Source organism: Balaenoptera borealis, assembly GCF_965194805.1.
Source record: "Balaenoptera borealis genome assembly, chromosome: 4".
NCBI classification, from domain to species: domain Eukaryota; kingdom Metazoa; phylum Chordata; class Mammalia; order Artiodactyla; family Balaenopteridae; genus Balaenoptera; species Balaenoptera borealis.
Window position 1 is genome coordinate 4,239,985 of NC_138861.1, and position 23,899 is coordinate 4,263,883.

The 23,899-nt window shown below is 37.4% G+C and overlaps 1 protein-coding gene across 1 annotated transcript in view; it reads left to right on the forward strand.

Annotated features, from left to right (window-relative positions):
- Positions 1 to 23,899, forward strand: part of LOC309628596 (uncharacterized protein) — a 330,271-nt gene that overhangs the window by 297,866 nt on the left and 8,506 nt on the right. Inside the window, exon 10 of the mRNA XM_082391826.1 lies at positions 1,253 to 1,400. The gene's annotated coding sequence lies outside the window, so the exon portion shown is untranslated. The remainder of the gene's footprint in view (positions 1 to 1,252; positions 1,401 to 23,899) is intronic.

Here is a 23,899-nt window from a genome sequence, read left to right on the forward strand (position 1 = left end):
TTCTCAATAAATTGTGTTAGCTGTTCTTGACCCTTATCTACTTGATATAAATTTTAGGATCAACTTCTCAGATTCCACAAAACGTTTCAGTTTATGTTTGTAAGTGTATGAAATTTATAGATAAATTAGGGATAACTGGTATTTTTATGAAGTTTCACATGTGAGGATATATTTTTCCATTTCAACAATCTCTATTTTCTGAAGTTCAGTAATACCCTGAATTTTTTAATAGAGATTTTAAAGGTGTCCTATTAGTTTTTTCTCTTCGTATCTTATAGTTTGCAACTTGACAAAATATCAAAGTTCATATGAGGAAAAAACCAGTATTGGGACACAGATTTCCTGACTCCATGCCAATCTCCTTTCTAGAACACAAAACTCTTTACCACATTTTAAGCCTCCAGGGAAGGTATCATTAAATACTGAGAAGCAGGTAAAGATGACGTGGAGGACATTTTAATTCAAGTAGTATAGAACTGAAGTTGTTGATAACATCAGAAAAATAAAAAGTGCTTTCCTTTGGACTATGTGTGCACTGGCCTCCAAGAGACCAAAGGGAAAAAACTTGTGGAGCATTTGTTTACTCCGTGACTCTGTTATGTGCTTTAACTTACCAGCGATGTCTATTCAAAAACTTAAAAAAAAAAAAAAAAGGATGGCAGTTCATGGACTGCCAGTATCATTCTTTATTAAGCTAGTCTGTAGTTCTGAGAGATATTTCTATATGTAATTTAGGCACAGATCTCTCTTCAGAAAGACAGAATAAACTTTTGTGTTATCGATTCAGTGGCTCATTCAATAAACACTGACTCAGTGTGGTGGTCCAGGCACTGTACCAGGTCCTTGGATGCAAAGATGAATACAACCCAGTCTCCATCCTCAAGGAACTTATAGGGAGACAAAACATGCAAGTCTGCAGTTCAGAGTTACTGAGGCTATGGCAGGCATACGTACAGGGCACAGTGGGCATTACTGGGAAAGGATGATCACTTCTACTCTGGATTTATTGAGCAGTTGTGAATGGATGTATTTCTCAGAGAGATGGTGGTGGGTGAAATGGAATAGAGAGGGAAGAATTCTGTAGGCAAATGATGCAACATAAACTTGGAAGCATGATGTGGTCTGGAGTGTTCAAGAAAATAGAAGTAGTTTCTAGAATATGGAATACAAGATGAGATGGTTTTGGGGAGAATAAACGTGAAAAGACCAGCCAGATCATGGATGCTTTGTATGTTACTGTATTTTGTTCTAGGCATGTGGATACCATAGGGAGTAGAGAGAAACTGAAGGAGAGAACTGAGGTCAGAGAAAGCTCACCCTGACTAAAATTATGAACTGTGTCGGGAAGTGCAGAAGTTGGAGACATGGAAACCAGACAACTGCAACACTGCAAGTAAGAGGTAATGTAGGACTAAAATAAAGCAATCGGACCAGAAATAGAGCAAAATGGATGGATTGGAGAGTCATTAGGGTGGCGGAATCAATAGGACTCAGGGATGAGTTTGTATGGAGGGATGTTTGTTTGTATGGAGGGATGAAAGGTAGGGGCTCAGGGACAGCTCTAAATCTGAGAAAATTCTTATTTTGTTTGGGAAGGTGAACGAATTGTAGCTATTGTAGCTCTTGTCATACAATATTATTGCTTATCCATACAGGTAGATTTGCATTTGTTATCAGTATAAGTTCCTTACTTATCAAGTGAAATATAAGTTGAGAGTAGGTCTTGTCTTGAGATGTTGTGTTAATATATTATGGGATTAAGAGGTTGGGATTAATATTACATGCTACTATATATAAAATAGCTAATCAACAGGGACCTACTGTATAGCGCAGGGAACTCTACTCAATACTCTGTAATAACCTATATGGGAAAAGAATCTGAAAAGGAATAGATACGTGTATATGTATAACTGAATCACTTTGCTGTACACCTGAAACTAACACAACATTGTAAATCTACTCCAATATAAAATAAATATTAAAAATATATATATATACATTATGGTAGATTAAATTTTAGAATTTCCACTTGAGAAAGTTTTCTTAGAACATCTATGAGTGACAATGAAGTACTACAGCAATTAGTTTGTAACTGTTATGATCTAAGGCATAGATCAATATCAAGAGCTTGATGTCATATCTCCACAGACTGACTCTCCTTAAAATTTGTATTTAACTTTGTAATCTAGATATACACTACTCATCTTGAGTTCTGGGGATTTTCAGGTCTGTAATGAACCACTGAACTGCTTCCAAATTGCCTGGAGCAACATGTAATCGTTTTTATGTTTTATTTCCTATCAAAAAATTCAATAGGCGATAAGAAAAGACTTTTATGTTTACTTGTCAAGCTGAGAAAAATTAGCGCTTTAGAGTTACAAGTCAACTGAAATCTTAGGAACAATTTCTTGCAAGCACATCTAATGAAAAAAAAGCAATATTTCATATAAATAACCAAGGTGACTCAAACAGTAAGCTGCTATGAAAAAAAATCTCAAATATTAAGCTGTAAAAAAACTTTTGATAATTGTTTTAATATGCCATTAGGTATTTGTAAATAATTACATATGGATTAAAATTAGGAAAATAACTCTGAAAAATTAAGATTTAAAGTGTGTCTTTATGTTGAAACATTGATTTAATTCTCTATTCATTGTTTCTAAATATATGAGTATTATTTCTACTATTTAGAGAAGAGGTTACTATATATGGTGAGAGGTTACTATAAATGGTAATATTTCTCTATTTAACAACAAATTACTTCAATTAATTTGCTAAGGGAGATTAAGGAAGTACATTTTGAATTTCTTATTTAAATGCATTTTCATCAATGATATAGTCAGATTATTTAGTTCTACGTGTTTTTGTTCTGAGTTTTTATTTTCCGTGGTTATTGAGAAGATTTTAATGTTTAAATATCTTTCAAAATATTTGTGCTATTTAATTTGGGAAGTTTTGAAGGGGTTATATTTTCTTATAATAGGTCTAAACCAAAGGCCCTTCATAAATTATGGGTAGACAGTCACTTGTCTAGTAAAAGTGGTAGATTTTGATTTGTTAATTTTTTAATATTCAATTTGTATAGCTTTTGAGGAAGGAGGATCCATGACATTTTTTATTTTCATGGAGTGGATTATAATTATACTAGGGTTACTTCATGACTCACTGGTATGTTTTCATTGTGCTCAGTCTTAAATTAGTCATGCAATTGAAGCACAATTTGTAAGGATAATAGTTAGAACATATTGAAACTTCTGAATAATTTACTTAAAAAATAGAGTGGACTAAAGGTTTTTTCCCTAACATCACTAGGATGTATGACTTATAGATAATATTTTCAGGATTGTATGTTACCAAGAGGCTATGTTTGTATATTGGAGAGAAACAAAAAGGTTAAGAAAGCTGAACCGTTGGAACCACTGGAAATTATTTTTTTTTTTACTTTCATAAAATGTAGATATTTTTACCAAATATTTTAATTAGGTACTTCCTCACGTTTCATTTATTATTAGAACATTTATTAGTATCAGCTAAAAGGAGTTGGACTAAACAAAATTTGAATCTTGGCACAAGATTTTGATTATATTGGTGAAAAAACAACAATAAAAGGAAGGCCTTCAGAATAGCCCCGGGAATCTAAGGCTCCTCTAAGACATGGGCTTTTAAAGCTCTACTGTCAGGATGTGTTGATCTTTTATATTCTTTTAAAATCCACAATGTGCTTTTAGCAATGAGTTTTGAAATATTTTCTTCTTTATTGCAAACTTCTGGATTTTTATTGCTCCTGCTTTACAATCTGCTACAAAGAGTTTACAATACAAACTCTTTGCTGATTGCTTTGTACCAGAAAGAAACCCATATGTTATGAGGCTATTAATGTGTTTTTGTCAATATTATACCAAAGCATCACACTTCGTTCTTTCTGCTAGTGTAATTTTCAAGTCTTTTTGCTGTGATGTTAACTAAAAAGTTTCTAACTCTAAGCCTTAAATATTTTCATGTTTTGGATATATCATTCAGTGAAATAGAAAGCTCTCATTTTAAAATTTGGGTTTTGCATGCTATTTGATATTGTACAGATGTCTATCAAAACATGTAATCTGGGATATAGTTCTTCCTTTCGTGTTCTCACTTTCCAACTTCTCTTGCATTATTCTACTTACTTTACGTGTTAAAATATCTGTTCTTAGAAGTTTCATATCAAACATGTATTGTGTATATATATTACATTTATGTTTGTACACACACTATATAGAATATATACATATCCTTAAGAAATATATATATATAGTATATGCCTGTATATAAAGCATATGTTTCACCGTGAAATGAACTTTTTTTTCCTTTCAGGACGAAAATGTAGGTTCCTATGTGGGTGCACTAAAGCAACTTTCAGGAGATTTTCAGACTCCTGGGCTGATGGAAAAATAACAAAATATATTAGTCAGGGAAGAGGAAAGGTATTTTTTACTCTCTGCTTGAAAAGTGACAGAATAAAAGAATCCTTGAGCAATATGTCAAATAGATCTTTTTTTCCCCTTGTGGAAGAAAAGAGTCTGAAGCTGAAAAGGAAGCAGCCCTTGAGAATCTTACTTGCAAACTGTGCCAGCCTACCTAAGCTTTTTGTTCATTCTTAACATATTGAACATCTTGAAATATCTAAGAATATTGAGATGGAGAACAGCAGTGCAATCTAAGGTAGAATATCACTCTAATTTTCAGTTCTGAAGTGGAACATTAGTATTTTTTTTGAATGCTTAATAAGTGGTTCTAATTTTGAAATACTTCCAGCATTTTAAAAAACTCAAAGAAGATATGCATGTGAAAGCTGGATCAATTAGTTGGACACCGTGAGTCCTGTCTTACAGGCTCAGAAGCTGTGGCAATGCTTTTATACGTTTGTTTCAAATATTCATCACTTCAGTCACCTGAAGAAATTTGAGCTGGCCATATGTTCTTTCTGACACTCAGTAAGAAATGCATTGTTATGGATGGATGGACTTCTACGAGAATGTTATTCCCTCAATATTCTCTTTCCCTAAATCTCCTAAAAAATTAGAAACATATTTCATTGCATAAAACTTGCGACTCTGGTAATCTAATTCAACATATCCTCAGTGTCCTACACAAAGTGAATATTTCTGCTATGATGACAAATTCTGTACATGGTGATGAGTTCTAACAAAGAATGAGAATGTTGAATGGATTCAAATGAATGGAGAATTTATAATGAACTGTAAGTGTTGCAAATTCACATTTATAAAAAATCGATTTACTTTTTATTTATTTTTTAAAATTTAACCTAATGTTTATTTCACACACCTATTTCACTGCAGTGGGAAAAACTTAATCTTAGCCAATTCCAGAATCTTCCACTCAGGATAGATATCTAAATTCTTGAAATAAAATGATAGTAGCTTAACAAAATTCCATGAAATTGGGAGGGTGCTTGCCTGTGCAGAGATCTAGTGAGATGTCAGTTGTCCCATGTGAACCTTGATCTTTGATTCTGAAGCTCATGCTGAGGTGTCCCCTGGGGCTCGTCTGCCCAGTCCCGTTAAGTCTTGGCTTCTTTGCTTCTTCTTCTTGGAGACACAGAATCATTCCACTATTCTCAATGTTTTGTTAGTGACATAGGCCCAGTCTAGCTGAATATATTTTCCAGTCACACCTGCTTCCCAGGGAAGCTGCTCTGGCCTTCTTTGCCCGTGGGTCTCAGACCCTAATTTCCAGTGATCCTGTCTTCCTGGCGAGGCAGATTTCATGAAGTCTTTATCTGGAAACCATAGTCATCTGCGCTGTTATGAATTCCTCCTCTCTATCTCTTTCTCTTCCTATCCCTCCCCATTCCTGCTTCCAGCTCACCTGTAGAATCTTTTAAAAAATATATGGCCCCCAGATATTTTGTCTTTGCTTTCACATTCCTCTAAGGAGTTTGTTATTTCAAAAACAAAAATTAGGAAAAAATGAGTACTCCCCCTTTCTCTGACCTCTGTTCCTCACATCCTTCATTTGAGGAAATAAGCAGAAAATAGGCTAATGGGAGAGTGGGGAGTAAATTTGGGAGGATGAGAAATGTAAATTGCACAGATTAATGTTTAGAAATATTACTTTGCTACATGAGCAGTGAAACTAAGCATTTGGTAGACTGATGTCATAGGAAGAAAACATCTAGATTACCTGACTGTGAAAGATGGATTATTGAATGCATTTATTATCAATAGACTTTATGGATCATGGGTAGAATTAGAAAATACTTTTATGTGATCAGAATCCCTTTTAAGGCAAATCTAAAATTCTTTTTAATACAATAATTACATACTGCTCATATGGGGTCTCTCATCTGATTCCATCATAAATTCAAATGAATGAGTAGGGCTACTTTAAAAAGCCAAACTAAAATGTTATCAGAAAAAAATTGGTTCTGCTTAGTTTTTATACCAGCCTATCTTTTTCGACCTTAGTATGGTAAAGAAGGTTCTGTGTAACACATTGGATAAGGGTGGTGCAACTCTCCCTGCAGGATACCCTGAAAGCCTTGGGAAGAAGAGGTCTGGGCTCCTTTTTTAACGGAAGTCTCTCTAGCAGCAAAAAGCTTCCAGGAGCTCCTCTGGAAACAAACTCCAAAGATAGAACCTTTCAAGATGAACGTTCTCGTCTGTCCTGGGGCTCGCCTTTAAGTGGCAAGGCGCTAGGGGGTGCACGTAAAGAAAAGCAGGGTTTTATTTCTCAGTTCTGCTCTGAGTGAGATGAACAGACAGAACTCTGATGAAGGCTGAGGCCCTGGTGACATATTTCGTCATTATTAGAGTGCTAAATGGCTTAGAAAACTTGGCTGTGAATTCATTCTGCTATTCGGCTCATGTCACTTTGAAAAATTTTGAGAAGTATGTGTAAAATCAGCCCTGTGTGTTCCAATACATTTTTATACGAGGCGGATCATTGCTTGGAATTAATTATAAAGGTGTGTCCTTTCGGGTAGGGGCCAGTGCTGCCTCTTCCCCTTCGTGGCCGGCAGGGGGCAGCAGACAACAAAGGTAGCCTTACCATGCACAAGTAAATGGAGTTTGAGCCAACTAATTCTTAAACAAGTGATGGCATTTGCAAAAGAACTGGCGTAAAGACAGGGCATGAGAAAAAAATGGCAGGAGGAGTGGAGCCTGAAGGGCCTTGAATGCCATGCTAAGGATTTTTAGCTTCATTTGAACAATCACTAGAGGTTTATAAGCAAATGACATGACTGTGAATTGCGTAAAGTAAGATTTGCATTTTAGAAGAATCATTTTGAAAACAGCATGAAGGCTTCCCCACTCTGAAGTCAAAAAAGCAAGTGTTTATTTTTGTAATTAGTTAATTAATTAATTAAAAATTTTTATTGGAGTCTAGTTGATTTACAAAAAAGCAAGTATTTATTCTTTCTAGGTACAGTACTAGGTGCTTTACCTGCTTACCTACTTTAATAATTTTTACTCTAGGAGGAGAAAAATTAAATCGCTTACCCAGGCCAGTCAAAGAGGAAGTGACAACTTTTCCTACAGTACCATGATGTCTCTTGCTCAGGATTGGGGGGGACCAGTTAGAAGGATCCTTCAGTAATCCAAATCAGAATCCGTGAGATCCTGAACTAAATACAGTTTGTTAAAAGGTAGAATTACCTGAACTCCGTGCTTAATTGAGCATAGTAAAGAAATGTCTAAAATTACTCCTAGGGTAGGGAATGGGTGACATGGGCAGGTATCACTGCTGGTGTCTGAGACAAGAACTGTGAATTACGAACACAAATTTGAGTGTGTGCGAGTGTGTGTGTGTGTGTGTGTGTGTGTGTTAGGGCAGTGGTCCCCAACCTTTTTGGCACCAGGGATCGGTTTCGTGGAAGACAATTTTTCCACGGGCGAGGGGCCGGAATGGTTTCGGGATGATTAAAGCGCATTACATTTATTGTGCACTTTATTTCTATTACTATTACGTTGTAATAGATAATGAAATAATTACACCACTCACCATAATGCTGACAGGAGGCGGAGAGGTAATGAGAGCGACGAGGAGCGGCTGTAAATACAGATGAAGATTTGCTCGCCCGCCCGCCGCTCACCTACAGCTGCGCAGCCTGGTTCCCAACAGGTACAGGTCTGTGGCCCGGGGATTGACCCCTGACCCCTGTGGCCCAGGGGTCCCTGTGGCACAGGGGCCCAGGGACCCCTGTGTTAGGGGATTATGATTCCAATGGGACATGTAAGTGCAGGTATCTAGTAGAATGTTGATAAAGTGGACCTGGAGAATATTCTGGGCTGGACAGAGAGATTTGTGGTTCATACATACTTAAGTGGTAGTTGGAAAAAACCACCTTGCACGCAGGTGTCCTCACCGTGCAGAGAGAGGAAACATGCGGCGCAAGAACTTTCAAGGCACAGATTCTTTCTTCTGGATAAAAATCGCGCTTGGGTAGCGCTGGAGAATACAGCTTTCCAAACTCTATATCCAGGGGTTCTGATTAGCACCCAGCAGAGGCAGGTAACGAAAATGGTAGGAACCAGCAGGGCAGTGTCGGTTCCAGGCGCCAAGGGAGCGTTACCAGCAATGTTGGAAATTTCAGAGACCATTAAACTTTGGGGATGTAGGGTAACTAATTCCCACTGGGTGTTACAGCCTGTTGGTCAGCTTTCTACACTGTGACGCAGACCTATTTCCTTCCAGTGCCACTTGCTTCCCTCCATTCTTCTCATACAAAAAATACTGAAGTGCTTTTTAAAATTTTTTCTTTTACTTTTTTTTTAAATTGAAGTATAGTTGATTTACAGTATCATGTTAGTTTCAGGTGTGCAGCAAAGTGATTCAGTTAGGCATATATCTATCTCTATATCTATATATTCTTTTTTCAGATTCTTTTCCCTTATAGGTATTACCAAATATTGAGCAGAGTTCCCTGTGCTCTACAGTAGGTCCTTGTTGGTTATGTATTTGATACCTAGTAGTGTGTATATTAATCCCAACCTCCTGATTTATCCCTCCCCCACCCTTTCCCCTTGGAGGGCTTTGATTAGGGCTTGCTGCCATCATTCTCTGTTTCTGGACATGAACTTCAACCAAGAAAACAATTCACTTTCAGCAAAAAATCAGTTGGAGTGTTGTCCAAAATAAATACATACACACATGAGGGTGGGTTCACCATTTATATCACCACCATCAAGTTTTGTCTCTGCAGTGTAGGGGCACTTAGTCCGGAAGTAGACTGCTGCAGGAAGATTAGAAACGGCATACGTTTCAGACATCCTTGTATCCTCACATCAGATGCGCTGCTTGAATCCAGGAGGTTACTTCTTATTCAAAATATTTGTTTTGGCTTCAAGTGTGAGGGTGCTGAGTTTTGCTGCATGAAATCATCCTCCAATCCACCTCCCTCTCCTACTTCCCAACACACCTCCAGCCTGTAGAAATCACCCGCAGAGATCAGAGCACTGACGTGGTCAGCAAGCAAATAGTAAACGCTATTCGTAAATCTCCAAGTCAAGCCTGAAGCAAACTCACACAGAAACACCAGAAAATGAATTTAATTTTAAGTTGAAATAGGGATCAAAAGATACAGCTTGGGATTTGGGGATAATTAAGTGTAGGATTCAGTTAAGAGGTTTCATTTGTCCAAAAAATAGAAGTCAAACAGTCCGATGACTGACCTATAGATCTTTGCTGTATTTGACATAATAAAATGACAGATCTGGTCATGTATTGCTTTAACAGGCCTTGTACGACTTGACTGAAATGTTTAATTCACAGCATTTCACAGCAATCACAGCAACTGAGATTTTTTTTTTGGATGGATTTAAAATTATTTTTGCATAAATTTGTTTTGTAATTCTAATAAGGATTGCCTTTGACTGAAATAATAGAATTGACAAAACTCTGGGGCTTAGAATTCTTTTCAGCTGCTTCTACAACTTTTCCTAATAGAATGTAAATGTTGATAAAAGCAGCATATCCAAAAACATCTAGATGTAATTTAAACATTTATTTCTACCATTTATTTTATACTATGTGTAATCACCTGGAGGCAGAAAATTGATAGTGGCCGAAAAATTTATTGCATGCAATCTGTTAAAAATATCTTGAAGGATAAAATTTAAAAAACAAAGGAAACGGAAATCTGATCTAGGCTTATGTGAGCGGAGAGAATTCTTGGTTCACAGAGAGAGATGCCTAGTGCCAGCCTTTACTTCCTGGTCATCACCTTCCCATGCCTCCTCCTCCAGTTTCTTCTAAATGTTCATTAGGGCACACATTAATAAATTTTTACTGTCCTTCTTGCCTTTGTACAAGTTTTAATAGTTAAAGCCAGTATATTCCTCTCTTTCAGTGACTTTACATCTTTTACTACATGTCTACTCTTTGGATAAGTGTATATTGCTGAAATAACCTGTGTATAAAATTAAAGATCTTCATGTTCCAATTAAGAAGTGTTCCATATCCGCATTATGCTTTTAGTATGTTAAGGAGAAAAAAAAAACAAAACAAAACCCAGCAACGTGTAGATCTCTAAGGAGCAGGGAGAGAATAAATAGAACAGCTCTGGCTTACAAAATAGTGCAGTGGCAGCTGCTTTGGACTCATAAATGAGATGTTTGGAAAGGGCATGAATAGGGCAGTAGAAAAAATACTTTGCTTAGCAACACACCTGTTTTGCTTCTGTTATAGATTTTTGTGAGATAGGTTTCTTCAATTAGGACTCGTCTTGGTCTTGCCTCTTTCTCTCCCTCGCATTGAGCTTTCTAACACAAAGCTAAACACCAACATCAAAGGAATGTTGGATTTTGGAGATGTTTTGTATAAAGTCAGCAAGGAGGGCACCTCTGCCAGATGTGTAATTCTTACCCAAAGGGATGAATGTAACAAAAGGCACACAGTAATTAGACTGATACAGGCCATTTACCTGTTTTTAAAATTATATACAGTAAAAAATACAAAAGAGTTATGAAGCATAGCTATATAAGCTTTTAAGAACAGGAGGTTTAGGTTTAATTTCTGGATAAAATTGGTTGCTATTCCCCTTTATATATATCATTAGGGTTATGAATTAGATGAAAAAATTAATGTACTAGCTTTGAAAGTAGTTCTTTTTTTTCTGAAATAGAAAGTTTAATTTCAAGGTTTCTTCCAAATCTGAGACTCTTAGATGTGAAAGCCTCCTCCTTCAGTATCAACTCAAGTTCGCTTGTTTGTTTTGAGATTTATCTTTTTTTCACATCTAAGGAAGTAGGTAGCTACAGCCTCTCTGAATCTGAGAAACATTGGCTGGCTAGACGGAATCTAGGCGGCAAACCTTACCTAGGAAAGGTGAAGCAGGTTTGTGGTCAAATGGGAAGATTTGAAGCAGTGACCAGAAAGAGAAGACACATTTTGTGTCTTAAAATGTCAACGCAGCAGGCATCACTGCAGTGCTGTACTACAGGGACGTCGGAAACCAACTGTGTCAGGAAAGTAAACTTCAGTTTTCAAACTCCAGTGACAATGAGATCCTTTATTTCTCTGTAGGAGAGAAGTTTCTGACAATGCTATTCATAATTAGCTTACTTACTTTCATACCCTTGAGAATAAAACATTATACATCCCTTACACCAAAGGAAGTAAAGAACATTTTGGCACATTTTTAGTAGGAGTCGCCACGAATCCACATGTGGAGGGACAGTGTACAAGGTGTATCCAATTCAAAAGCTAATGTGTATCCTAGGCTTTCAGTGAGTTTTTTTTTTTTTTTTTCAATTGTTAAGTGATAGCTTCATACCTCAGAATTAAATTTCCAGGATACACACAAAGAGAGATTTAAAGCTGTGCTTTCCAATCTTTGGGGAGCCATATGTCCTCACAGTAGTGTTTCTGTGCCTTAAATAGAGAATTTATCTATAGAACAGGCTTTTCATAGCACTAGGGAATGTATCAGGCACATCTGGGTCAGGCATGCATACAGGTCTTGCTGCTTGCCCTGAGAAGGTTTTTGGTTTAGTGTGTGAAACAGAGAAATAAATGAGAAATTAAAATATAGAATAAGTGGTACAACAGTGGTAAACATAAGGATCATGGTAGCATATAAAAGGCTGCAAAGATTCCTGGAGAATATGATTACTTGGCTGAAAGATGAATCCACATGTGCTGGCAAAGAGAGGGAAGGTATTCCAAGTATAAAGAACCGTGTGTAAAAGGCCTGGAGGTAAGAAAGAGTCTGCAGAGCTACAACTAGATCAGAATGGCAAAAACAAGGAGCAAGGGACTGAGGGGTGAGAGAGCAGACCGAAGAGGAAGCAGGGACCAAACCCAGAAAGAAATCAAAGACATTTCAAATGCAAATGTCCAAACTGAACTCCCATCCTCTCTCCCAAACCCACTATCACAAAGTCTACCACAGCTCACCCCATGGCAAGTCCATCCTTCCATTTACCTACATGTCATCTTTGCCCCTTTCTTCCTCTCACAGTCTACAACCAATGGCTCAGCCTTTGAAATATATCAAGAATCCAACCACTTCTCTCTCTCTTTTTTAAAAAATTTCTTTCTTTTTTTAATTGAAGTATAGTTGATTTACAATGCTGGCCCATCTCTACTGTACAGCAAATTGACTCAGTTTTACACATATATATATTCTTTTTTAATATTCTTTTCCATGATGGTTTATCCCAGGAGATTGGATACAGTTCCCTGTGCTATACAGTAGGAGCTTGTTGTTTATCTATTCTAAATGTAATAGTTTGCATCTGCTAATCCCAAACTCCCAGTCCATCCCTCTCCCTCCCCCCACCCCCTTGTCAACCACAAGTCTGATCAAATACCCCTACAAAACTATAATTCAAAAAGATCCATGCACCCCTATGTTCACAGCAGCACTATTCACAAAAGCCAAAACATGGAAACAACCTAAGTGTCCATCCACAGATGAATGGATAAAGAAGATGTGTTCTGTATATACAATGGAATATTACTCAGCCATAAAAAAGAACAAAATAATGCTATCTGCAGCAACATGGATGCAACTAGAGATGATCATACTAAGTGAAGTAAGTCAGAAAGAGAAAGACAAATACCATATGATATCACTATATGTGGAATCCAAAATATGGCACAAACGAACCCATCTATGAACCAGAAACAGCCTCACAGACACAGAGACCAACCACTTCTCTTAACCTCCACGAGCTACAGCCCTAAAGCTTTCCTCCACCATCTCTTGCTTAGACACAGCAAAGGACCCCAGGTTCGCTTTTCTGTCATTTCCTCCTGCTGCCACCTTTCTGATCTTGTGTTGCCCAACTCATTTCAATATTTAATTATTTCTTAGCAGTTTCTGAAAGAGGTTTGTTAAAAACTACCACTGTAATTATGGATTTGCCTAGCTTTTTCCTTAGTTCTTTTTTGCTTTATAAGTTTTGAGGACATGTTATGAGGTATATATGTATTTAGAATTGTAATATTTTAGTAGTGCATTACTGTTTATAGAATATCTCTTTATTTCTAGTATGGCTTTTTCATTTAAGTCTACCTCATCTGTTATTATACTGGCTTTCCTTTGGTTAGTGTTTTCATGGTACCAATTTAGTTCAAGCAAGAGATTTAATGAGGGGAATTGTTTTTTTTTTTTTTTTTGCTTTATAGTTTCTTTATCTTATGTCCATGAATAATTAGTACTAACAGGAAAGCACTAATATTTGGCACATATGTTTTAAGTGTGCAAACAGCACATTCCAGGTCTTTTGTGTTAAAACAGAGAGACATTACAAAGATGAATGCAGAAACAGTAAGCTGTATCTTTTTTTCCTAAAAGAAATTTTAGGATGTTTACATAGCTATTCATTTAAAAAAATCGTTGAGTTTTCAAACCTAGTACAAGAGAGCTGCACTTGATCTGTTTGTATTTAGAACATAGTGTGTCCCTTTCCCTCATCATGTGTTGTTACAGAGGAAATGGGTTTCAGTATACATGATTGATTCAGGTTTAGAGAGCTGACGTGCTAAAAGGAATACTGAGGTAACCCAGAGATGATACCTGTAGGAAGCGGCTACTATTCTTAGCCTGGGAAACAAACAAACAAAAAGAGCTGAGGTGAAAGGAAGAGCCCTGTAGAGATGCCGCTAAGATCTTGGGGGGAAGTGGTGCCACTCAGGAAAGGAGGAGCACCCAGTGGAACTGTTGCTCAGACCCCAGATCCAGCTCTCCCGGCTCCTTCTGTCCGCTGAGGGTCCTGGCGAGGCTGCTTCTGGGAGAGTCCGTGGAAGCTGGCGGCTTTGGCCTGCCACTTTGGAACCGTCTAACGCTGATCACTCTTAATGCAAATAGGAATACGGGAAGTCAGCCCTCTTCCCCTTTCTTTGGCCTTGCAAATTCTCTCCAGTGACTCTTACTGGAAAACTAACAGAAATCCATTTGGCAGTCCAGAAATGTAGTTTGCAGGATCCCAGCCCCGGAATCGTAGAGTAGAAGTAGAAGGGGATTTTTTAAACGTGAGAAGTGATTGATAGGTAACCAGAAAATATGATATATATTTTTTCTACCTTTACTTCAGCCACTCTGCATTCTTATACTTTAAAATTATCTCTTTTAAGCAGCATATAGTCGCATTAAAAAAAAGTGAGTCTGACAGTCTTTGTTTTTAAATGAGAGAATTTGTGGTTTATATTTAATCTAGATTACATGTGATTATTATTGCATTGATTACTAACACATTTGGGTCTAGACCTACCACATTGCTATTTGCTTTTTATCCTTCCTGCTTTGTTTCTTTATCTCTCCTGTACTGACATTTTGACTGAACTATATATTTAGACTTATTGCATTTTTCTCCTTCAGTCAGCTTGGTAGTTTCACATCCTTTCACTATTCTTTTAGTGGCTGTTCTGTTGATTACAACACAAAAACTTTACATGCAATTGTCTAATCTAAGCTAGTGCTTCTCCCTCTTCCCCGCCCCTAGGTTGGGCGTTTAGCAGCACCCACCCACCACCAGCGTTCAGCTCTAGTTGTCGTCCCCTTAGTCCTCCACGTCTACTGAAACTCTGCTTGGTCTCTCAGCCTCTCAGAAACCTCTTGCTGAATAGCTATTAACCCCTAAGGGAAAAGTGGTTCCTGATTTTTTTTTAATCCTGCAGGAAGATTGTTCTGAATTACCTAATCTATTACAACAGGCTGTAGACCCTTTTACAGTCTGTTCTCCCTGGAGAACAATACAAGTCAGATGGCATCATTGCTCAGCTCACATCTTGAGATGCATCCTTACTGCAGTCGGAGTAGAGGCGGAGTTCTAGTGACCCCTCCCCCTCCCCCACTTCCCCTCTGACGTCATCTCCTCCTAGGCTCATCACTTCTCAGCTGCACTGGTTTCCATGTGCTTCTCAAACCTGACACACTTGTCCTCAACTCTGACCATTTGTATTTTCTGTTCCTTTTGTCTGGAACTGGATACTTTTCTATCAGATATCTGCTGGTCTTGCTCTTCCCTCCCCTCACGTAATTGCTGAACTTCTGCTTTCTCAGTGAGCTCTTACCCAGCCATCCTAGTGAGAAATTCAACTCGGTAGGCACTATCTTCTTTTGATTCATTTTCCTCCTTAGAAATGATTATCTTCTCATATATTTTATAATTTGCTATTATTATTACTTTTTATCTGATTCCTTTCATTAGAATATAAGTCCCAATAGGGCAACCATTTTTTTTTTTTTTTTTTATTCACCATGTAGCTCCAGCATCTAGAATAGTGCCTGGCACACAGTAGATGCTTAATAAATGTGTTTTGAATGATGGGATGAGTAACATGGTTACCAGCGGGGCAAGAGTTTTGGGCTTAGGTTTGAGAAATGTGAAGCAGCCATGGTTAATTGCATCCTGATGACAATGTCGGAGGAGTCCAGGAGGATGATCAGATTTCCGGCCCAGCAGCAACTTCCTTTCCTCTGAACAAACAGGCTCCTTGTTTACCAAGGGGCATTTACTGTCTTTTTCTTCTCTGGCTCCATTTGACTGCATTGATGTTTCATAACACTGTTTACCCCAAAGGCAATAACTATAATAATGACGCTCTCCAAGACACTGACAATGATATCAAAGGCCAAAGTATATCCTGTGGGCTATGTTCCCTGTATCTATTGAATTCAGGTAGAATTTCCTAAGTGTCAATTAATTGACCGAAATGATAAGTGTTACTGATATAGAAAGGAAGGAAAGGTTTCTGTGGTTTGAGAGTCTGAGAAAGACCGCAGGAAAGAAGTAATCTTCCGTATGTTCACTAACATTTGGGTAGGATGTGGCTATTTAAAAGATTGGTCTTTCAGGGCAGAGCATGGAATGAACATAAGTATGGAAGTAGAAAGGGGGTAAATACAATGGATTTTGGAAAGATGTGGAACAGCTGGAGTGGGGTGTGTAGGATGTGCATAGATGTGGAAGTAAAGATCTTTCAATTGTTTCTGAGAAAGACAAATATATCTATTTAAGGTGCAGATAATTCACAATCACACAGAATGTTTGTTTTGAGAGCACTGGAAGATGAAGCTGGAGAAAAGATAATAGACACATGGTTAATTCAGTTCACTTCAGTATCAGGCAGTTTTGCAAAATATAAGATATGCCATTTGATATCATTTTCTCCATTTTCTTATTTTTTATTTTGAATAGTTTCAACAGAAATTGTATTCTTCACATTAGATTAATATAACATTGGGATAAGAGATGCAGTTTTAGTTCTTTGAGATTGATATTCTCTACAGAGCCCTTCTGTAAGAAAGGAAACCAAATAAGGATCTACGTTCTTGAGAAATGTGGGTGTGCAGACCTTGGATCAGAAAACTAGTCTGGTTTGTTAAAAAACAAACAAACAAGCAGAAGGAGAGTGAAAAATAAAAAGCAGACTATGTATAAATGAAAGTCAGTTGAAAAGTAAAAATGCCTCATGAACTATTAAACACCTTTGGAGTATTAATGGAAATTATTTTGGCTTTCTGTAGAGTTGTACCAATCAGATCAGCTAGACTCAGTCACCTGGCTCTGGCTAGCGTCTCCGTTTGGGTTTTGGGCTTTGAGCTTTGCCTTCCCCTGAGCTCTCTCAGGTGCTTCCTGTAGCTGGAGACATCTGAGAACTGACTGTGCCTCGTACATGTCTACAATCTTGGGAAAGTCGACTGACCTCTCTAAGCCTTGTTTCCTCTTGTGAAATATCAGTGTTGAAGAAGATGCTCTCTACGCCCTCTTTCAAATCTCGTACTGTCTCCCTCCTGCAGGAGCCTTTCCCTGGAACCCGTCCCTTCTCTGGGCCCTTGGCTGCCTGCATCAGAGGATGCCTGGGACAGACCCAGGACTGTGTTACCACCAGCCCAGTATTTATAGGGCGACTTCCTTCCTAAAATAAACAAGTCAGCTTGATGCGTCTGTATTCACTCCTGGGGAGAGCAAGTAAGCTAGGATCTTGATCCTATAAAATGCCATTGCAGGCCCTCTTCAATTGGGTGTTACCCTTGAGGGAAAAGTGTGTTATTTAAGCAAGTTTGCTGCTACCACATATTTTTCCAGTGCCCAAGGAAAGGTGAAGAGCCTGGCTGGTTCCTGTATTAGGGGAGAGGGTGGAGATCTGTCTGCCCTGTGGAAATGTGGGTCTGGATTTAGCTCCTGCAATAACTCTGGTATCTGTAAATGCAGACTCTTTGCCTTCAAGCTGTTACAGATTTCACTGCAGACTGTTATTTATATGAGGCAACAGAGACAGACTCAGAAGGACTGAAGCCTTTAATAAATTTATCATTTTATTGAGTGCCTCAGACTATAGTTGTTAGTTATATAACGATGTTCAGTAATGCAATTTTAGGTAATTGGTTTGTATGAGGGTCTATATTGTTTATCAATATAAAGTAAGTAATTTATGTTTATGGGTTTTGTTTGTTTGTTTATCAATATAAAGTAAGTAATTTACATTTATGGGGTTTTTTTGTTTGTATGAAGGAGCCTGGTGAGATGGAAAAAGCATGGACTTTTGAGATAGACAGGCTTGGCTTCAAATTTTAGCTCCACCATTTTCTAAGTGTATGACCTATAAATAGTCGCAAAGCCACCCCAAGACTTGGTTTCCTATTCAAAAATGGTATAACCAAACCCAACTCAAACTTGCTCTGCAGACAAACAATATCATGTAAGTCAAGTTCATAGCATAGTTTCTGAGGCAGAGTAGATTCTAAAAAATAAGCATTAAATGAGTGAAGTTAGTTCCCTTCTGCTTTTGTTCATTCCTCAATCTCTATAGTTCCTGAAAGTTGTGAAAAATAATATATGATAGCACTAGCAGGTATGAATGATTAAAACAAAATCCTTTCCCTCAGGGAACTCCCACTTGACCAGGGTAAGGTAAACAGAAATGTTTCCCTTGAGCAGATAACAACTGTGTTATCTAAGTGTCTTTTGTTTTTTTATCAGTGTGTATGTACACCTTCCCTTATGTGGTTGCAGGATGAAGCACTTGTGCCAATGCAAATTTAATAGCCTGAGACTGAAAACAAATAGGAGGAAAATCTTTTAACCCAACTGTCTTGATCTAATATCAAAGGCATAGTAGATACGACAGAACTGAGTCAATAATGTTTAACTACCAAGAGGTTCAAGACCTAAACTAAATGTGTGGGATTTTGTTTTTGATAGGTCATATTCACAAGGAGTATTATCTATTTTAAGAGACTTCTCAAGTTTAAAGTAATGGTTTGCTATTCTTTTTCTCCAAAAAATAAAGGAGCGAAGGATTTGAACTTTATGTCATTAACACTAGTGAGTTGTTGTTAAGGGAAAAGCAACAGACGTTCTTGGATCAGAAAGATGAATCACACGTTATTGAGTGAGGGAGTGGAGAAAGGGAATGGAGAAAATGGTAAAAGTAACTAAAATCGCTAAAAGTAAAGTTACAAAAGAGTGAGAGAGACTTTTGTTTAGTGGAATAAGTATTAGGCTATATCTTTAAAAATAATAATGATAGTTATTAATTTAAAAAGGGGGGTCCTTAAAAATTCATTACCCAAATCTATTTCCTCTTCTATTCTGTTTTGATAACATCACCAATGCATTAATTAAACATATCACACCCACACAAAGTGGATGCCCCACCAGTCACAACACAGGTACAATGGTCCATATAATGAGGGTAAGCAGGTGGCACAGCTGGAAGGTCAGAATTTAGAAGGTCAGATTGTCATTTGGTTTGGGACCTCTTCAGCCACGCATCATCTGGTTGAGAAATTAACATGGTCCTGCTTATTCTGAGTAGACAGCCCGGAATGGTAAAAGCAAAAAACAACCAACCAAACAAAAACAGACTTTGGCTTGAGACAGACCTGGTTTTAGATTCTCGCTCTGCCTCTTCATAGCTTTGTGATCCTTGGTGAGTGACTACTTATCTCTGAGGCTCGGTTTCATCTTCTGCAAAATGGATCAATAATGTGTGTGTCCAAGTGTGACAAATGAAATGCAGTATCAAGCACGCGGAAAATAAAATGTGCTCCTTGCATGGTGGTTTCTTATTTTCTCCTTAGGACGAGACACTGAGGTGTACCGTAAATATTTCTGGTACTAAATTGAATATTTAACTCTTGGGATGATTATGAGGATATATTTGTTAACAAGTACAAAAGAATAACGACAACAATAACAACAGCTGCACAAAACACAAAGCCTGACACACAAAAAGGATCAATAGCTGTTGGCTTCCTTTTGCCCTCATTTGTAAAGTAGCAGCGTTGGACTAAGTGGCATTCAAGGTCTCTCGGTTTTTAATATTCTGCAATTTAGCAGATTCTGATTCTCTTCATAAGAAAGTGTAGCTTTGTGTGCTCTTTTTTATAGAAAAACATCCAGTTTCAATAGGGCACTCTATCTGGCTGTGCATCAAAGTGGAAATACAAATCCTCCATAAAAACTGATTTTTTTGTTAAAAAAACCAACAACAATAAAAATCCTCCTTCCCTTACTTTTCTCGTGAAAGCAAGGAATAAGGAAAAGTTGAGAGAAAATGAATGGGTACTGAACTCTAAAGACATTGAAAATGAGGTAGAAAGAAGATTGAGCAATAATTTCAATAATGGATGGAACCTAAGGAGAAAATGTTAGCAAAATCCTGTTTGCAGGCAGAACAGAAGTGCCTAGATGTGGATGAATGACTGAATGTAAGAGGGCAGTGAATTTCAGCACGATAGAGGCGAGGAAAAATGGTCAAAGGCAGGCAGGAAAGCAAGAAAAATATGAGCTGAGTTTTCTGACAAAAAGAATAATTAAAAATCCCTCAAACTAAGTGAAAGGTGAAGGGCAGGTGGGCAATGGATAAATGCTTCTCTACTTGGCCTGCATGTGGTGAATGAGGTTCTATTTTTTTTTTTTTTTTTTTTTACTGAAGTATAGTTGATATGCAATGTTGTGTTAGTTTCTGCTGTACAGCAAAGTGATTCAGTTATACATATACATATACATGTATCTATTCTTTTTCAGATTCTTTTCCCTTATAGGTTATTACAAAATACTGAGTAGAGTTTCCTGTGCTATACAGTAAACCCTTGTTGGTTATCTATTTTATATATAGTAGTGTGTATATGTCAAACCCAATCTCCTAATTTATCCCTCCCCCCCTTTCCCCTTTGGTAACCATAAGTTTGTTTTCTATGTCTATGAATCTATTTCTCTTTTGTAAATAAATTCATTTGTATCTTTTTTTTTATATTCCACATATAAGTGATATCATATGATATTTGTCTTTCTCTGTCTGACTTACTTCACTAAGTATGATAATCTCTAGTTCCATCCATGTTGCTGCCAATGGCATTATTTCATTCTTTTTTACAGCTGAGTAGTATCCCATTGCATATATGTACCACATCTTCTTTATCCATTCCTCTGTTGATGGACATTTAGGTTGTTTCCAGGTCTTGGCTATTGTAAATAGTGCTGCTATGAACATTGGAGTGTGTGTATCTTTTCGAATTAGAGTTTTCTCCAGATATTTGCCCAGGAGTGGGATTGCTGGATCATATAGTGATTCTATTTTTAGCTTTTTAAAGAAATCTCCATACTGTTCTCCATAGTGGCTGCACCAATTTACACTCCCACCAACAGTGTAGGAGGGTTCCTTTTCTCCACACCCTCTCCAGCATTTATTTGTAAACTTTTAGATGATTGCCTTTCTGACTGGTTTGAGATGATAAATCAATGTTCTATTTATTATTGACATAGTTTTCCTATGAGTTAATCAGTGACGACCTGTTGTTTTCATGAGAACATCCTTGTAAGCCTGGTTCACCTCTGACTTGCCTCAGAACAGCTAATGAAGTCACAGAAGCAGTGACTATAAAGATAATGGAAGGAAAAGTATAATTAATAAAACTAAAATGAGGCAGTGAAGATTTTGGTGGGGTTCAAATTAAAGTATAATTTGGTAGAGGTAAATTAAAGCGCTGTGAAAACACAATCATAGCTTTTCGGAAGGAAAACACTGATTGTATTTGTTTGGAATTTTAGAAGACAAACTCTATTCAAGAACAGATAAGTAGCTTCCTCAAGGTAGCATTGCCACAATAAAGTTTTATACCACTTGAGAAAAAGTACCAACACCATGCTTATGGGTTCTCTAAAAACAAATTTAAATCCAAACCATATGTTAAATGATAAAATTAAAATCAATTTTCAACTCAAATAATTTTCTAATTTACTGGGCACTTTTCTTTATAAAATAAGGATTGATAGTAATATGCTACTCCTTTTAGTTTGATGAAAAAAAAAATTCTTTAAAGTACCTGCATCTCCTGTGCGTCTCCGGAATTACAGATTTGTCCCCGGTCCTTAGCGTGATAAGGCTTTCCTATTTCCTTCCAGAGTTGTCCCTCCAGAATTCACTTCCATTTGTTTTGAATCCAGTTATCAGATTCTTCTTAACATGTGTTGTCCTGGACAGAGCACATCATTCTTGGTGGGAGCCTAGAGCGCTAATACCCCTGTTGTACTTTTGGAAGATTAATTTGGCAGCTTTGGGTAGGATGGATAAGTGTCTGCAAATTTTTACAACACTGTGAAAGTCTATAATGTCAAATTTTCATTCCAAGAGTTTGGTTGCTTGTTTCAGGGCCTTTTATTTGGCCTCACTCCTCTTCAGCCTTTAGAAAACAATCTTCATTTAACTTCAGCCTGTCTTGTTGCCTTGATGATTGCCGTGGTCCTTGGCCAAACTGAGATCTCGGAGGAAAGCATCACTCACTCTCCTGTCGGGCCCGGGTGACAGGTGGCTGTTTTAACACTGATTGTTGAGACTACTCAGTATTCTGGACAGTCCGTGGAGTAAGCCTGAGAGAGATAGTGAGGGGGACGAGAAGAAAATAAATATAGGACGAATGACAGAGAAAGGAAGAGAGGATGAGAGAGAGGAGAATATCAATTAACAGGTCAGTCGTAACTATCATTCATCCATTTATCCAAATGTTTCTATTATTATGTGATTTTCTTACATAAATGATGGCATTGCCTATAAAAATTCTCTTCATTCTTTAAAGAAAAACTTAAAAACAGATTTTTCTTAACTGTTTAAAGCTTGCATAAGGCTTTTTTAGTGTATTTTAAAACATTAAAAAAAAAAGCATGCAAATGAAAAGCATTCCTTTTGATATGGGACCGTTGTGTCCCCCTATTACAACAGCATTTGCTCAATTATTCTTCTTCCGATTTTCTTTCGGATCTCAGCTCAAGCATCCTTAGAGAAACCTCCCGTGCATCTCAATTAAGATAGATTTCACAGAAACAAACACAAATCTTCCTCTCTGGCTTCTTCACAGGTGTCACCAGACAATTTACAGATGATTTTCATTAATATTCATCTCCTTCACTACACCGTGAACTCCACGATGACAGGGACTCTTTTTTTTAAATCACAATTGTATCTCCAGCACCCAGCAAGAGCCTGGCATACAGTGGGTGCTCAATGACCATTTGATGAAATAAAGAAATTTATGATTAGCTTGCCAGACCACTGAAGGACATCAGAGAAAATCTATTTGCTGAATTTCAGCAAAAACTTTCGAAAGATAGGTGAGATGGAAAAATATCATGATATACTATAATAACGTATTTCTTCCACTTGTAGATTTTGAGTTATTTTTTTCAGCTATGCTTGCTAACAAACCTAGAATGAAAACAAACTGGATTTACAACCAGAATTGCTGAATCGTGAAATGCTAAACCAAATTTTCTAAAAGAATAAAACATTTTCAATCATATTTCTGTCACTGAAAACTGTCATGAGTAGTCAATTTATACTGTTAAATAAGATAATTATTTTTAAAACATTGTTTTATAGTCATTCTTATTCCTTTATGTTTTCTCTCTTGTGTGTATATATTTTAAAATAAATATAACATATTAAAACACTAGTACATGTGGGTAAGAGTCACATTCATAGAGCAACTTTATTTCCTGCCCACTCTTTCCTTGAATCTGCTCTGTGGGTCACATCTTTGTCTACCCTGGATGGAATTCCAACCAGATTCTATAGTTTTCTGATAGCTCTTTATGTAATAGAAACTTCTCTGATCAGTTCTAATCTCAACAGATACTGACTTCAGTAATTAAAACATCCAGTTAGATGTCAATAAACACTCTTTCAACTTCTTTTGAACTTAGAGTTTCCCCATCCCCCTTTCAGGGTGGCTTCAGCTGGAAACCTGAGAAGGAGATGGTCCCCTGATGACCCCTTTATTACACCCCATCTTGCCTTTCTCATCAACCAGCCCTCCTCCAACCCCAGGGAGGCTCCTCTGGATCTTTCAGGATTGGGTGGGAGAAGGGAGCCCAGAGCTGGATGAGGAAAGGAAGGTGGAAATCAGCAAAGATCTTACTTAACTGTGGCTGTTACATTCTAGCATTTA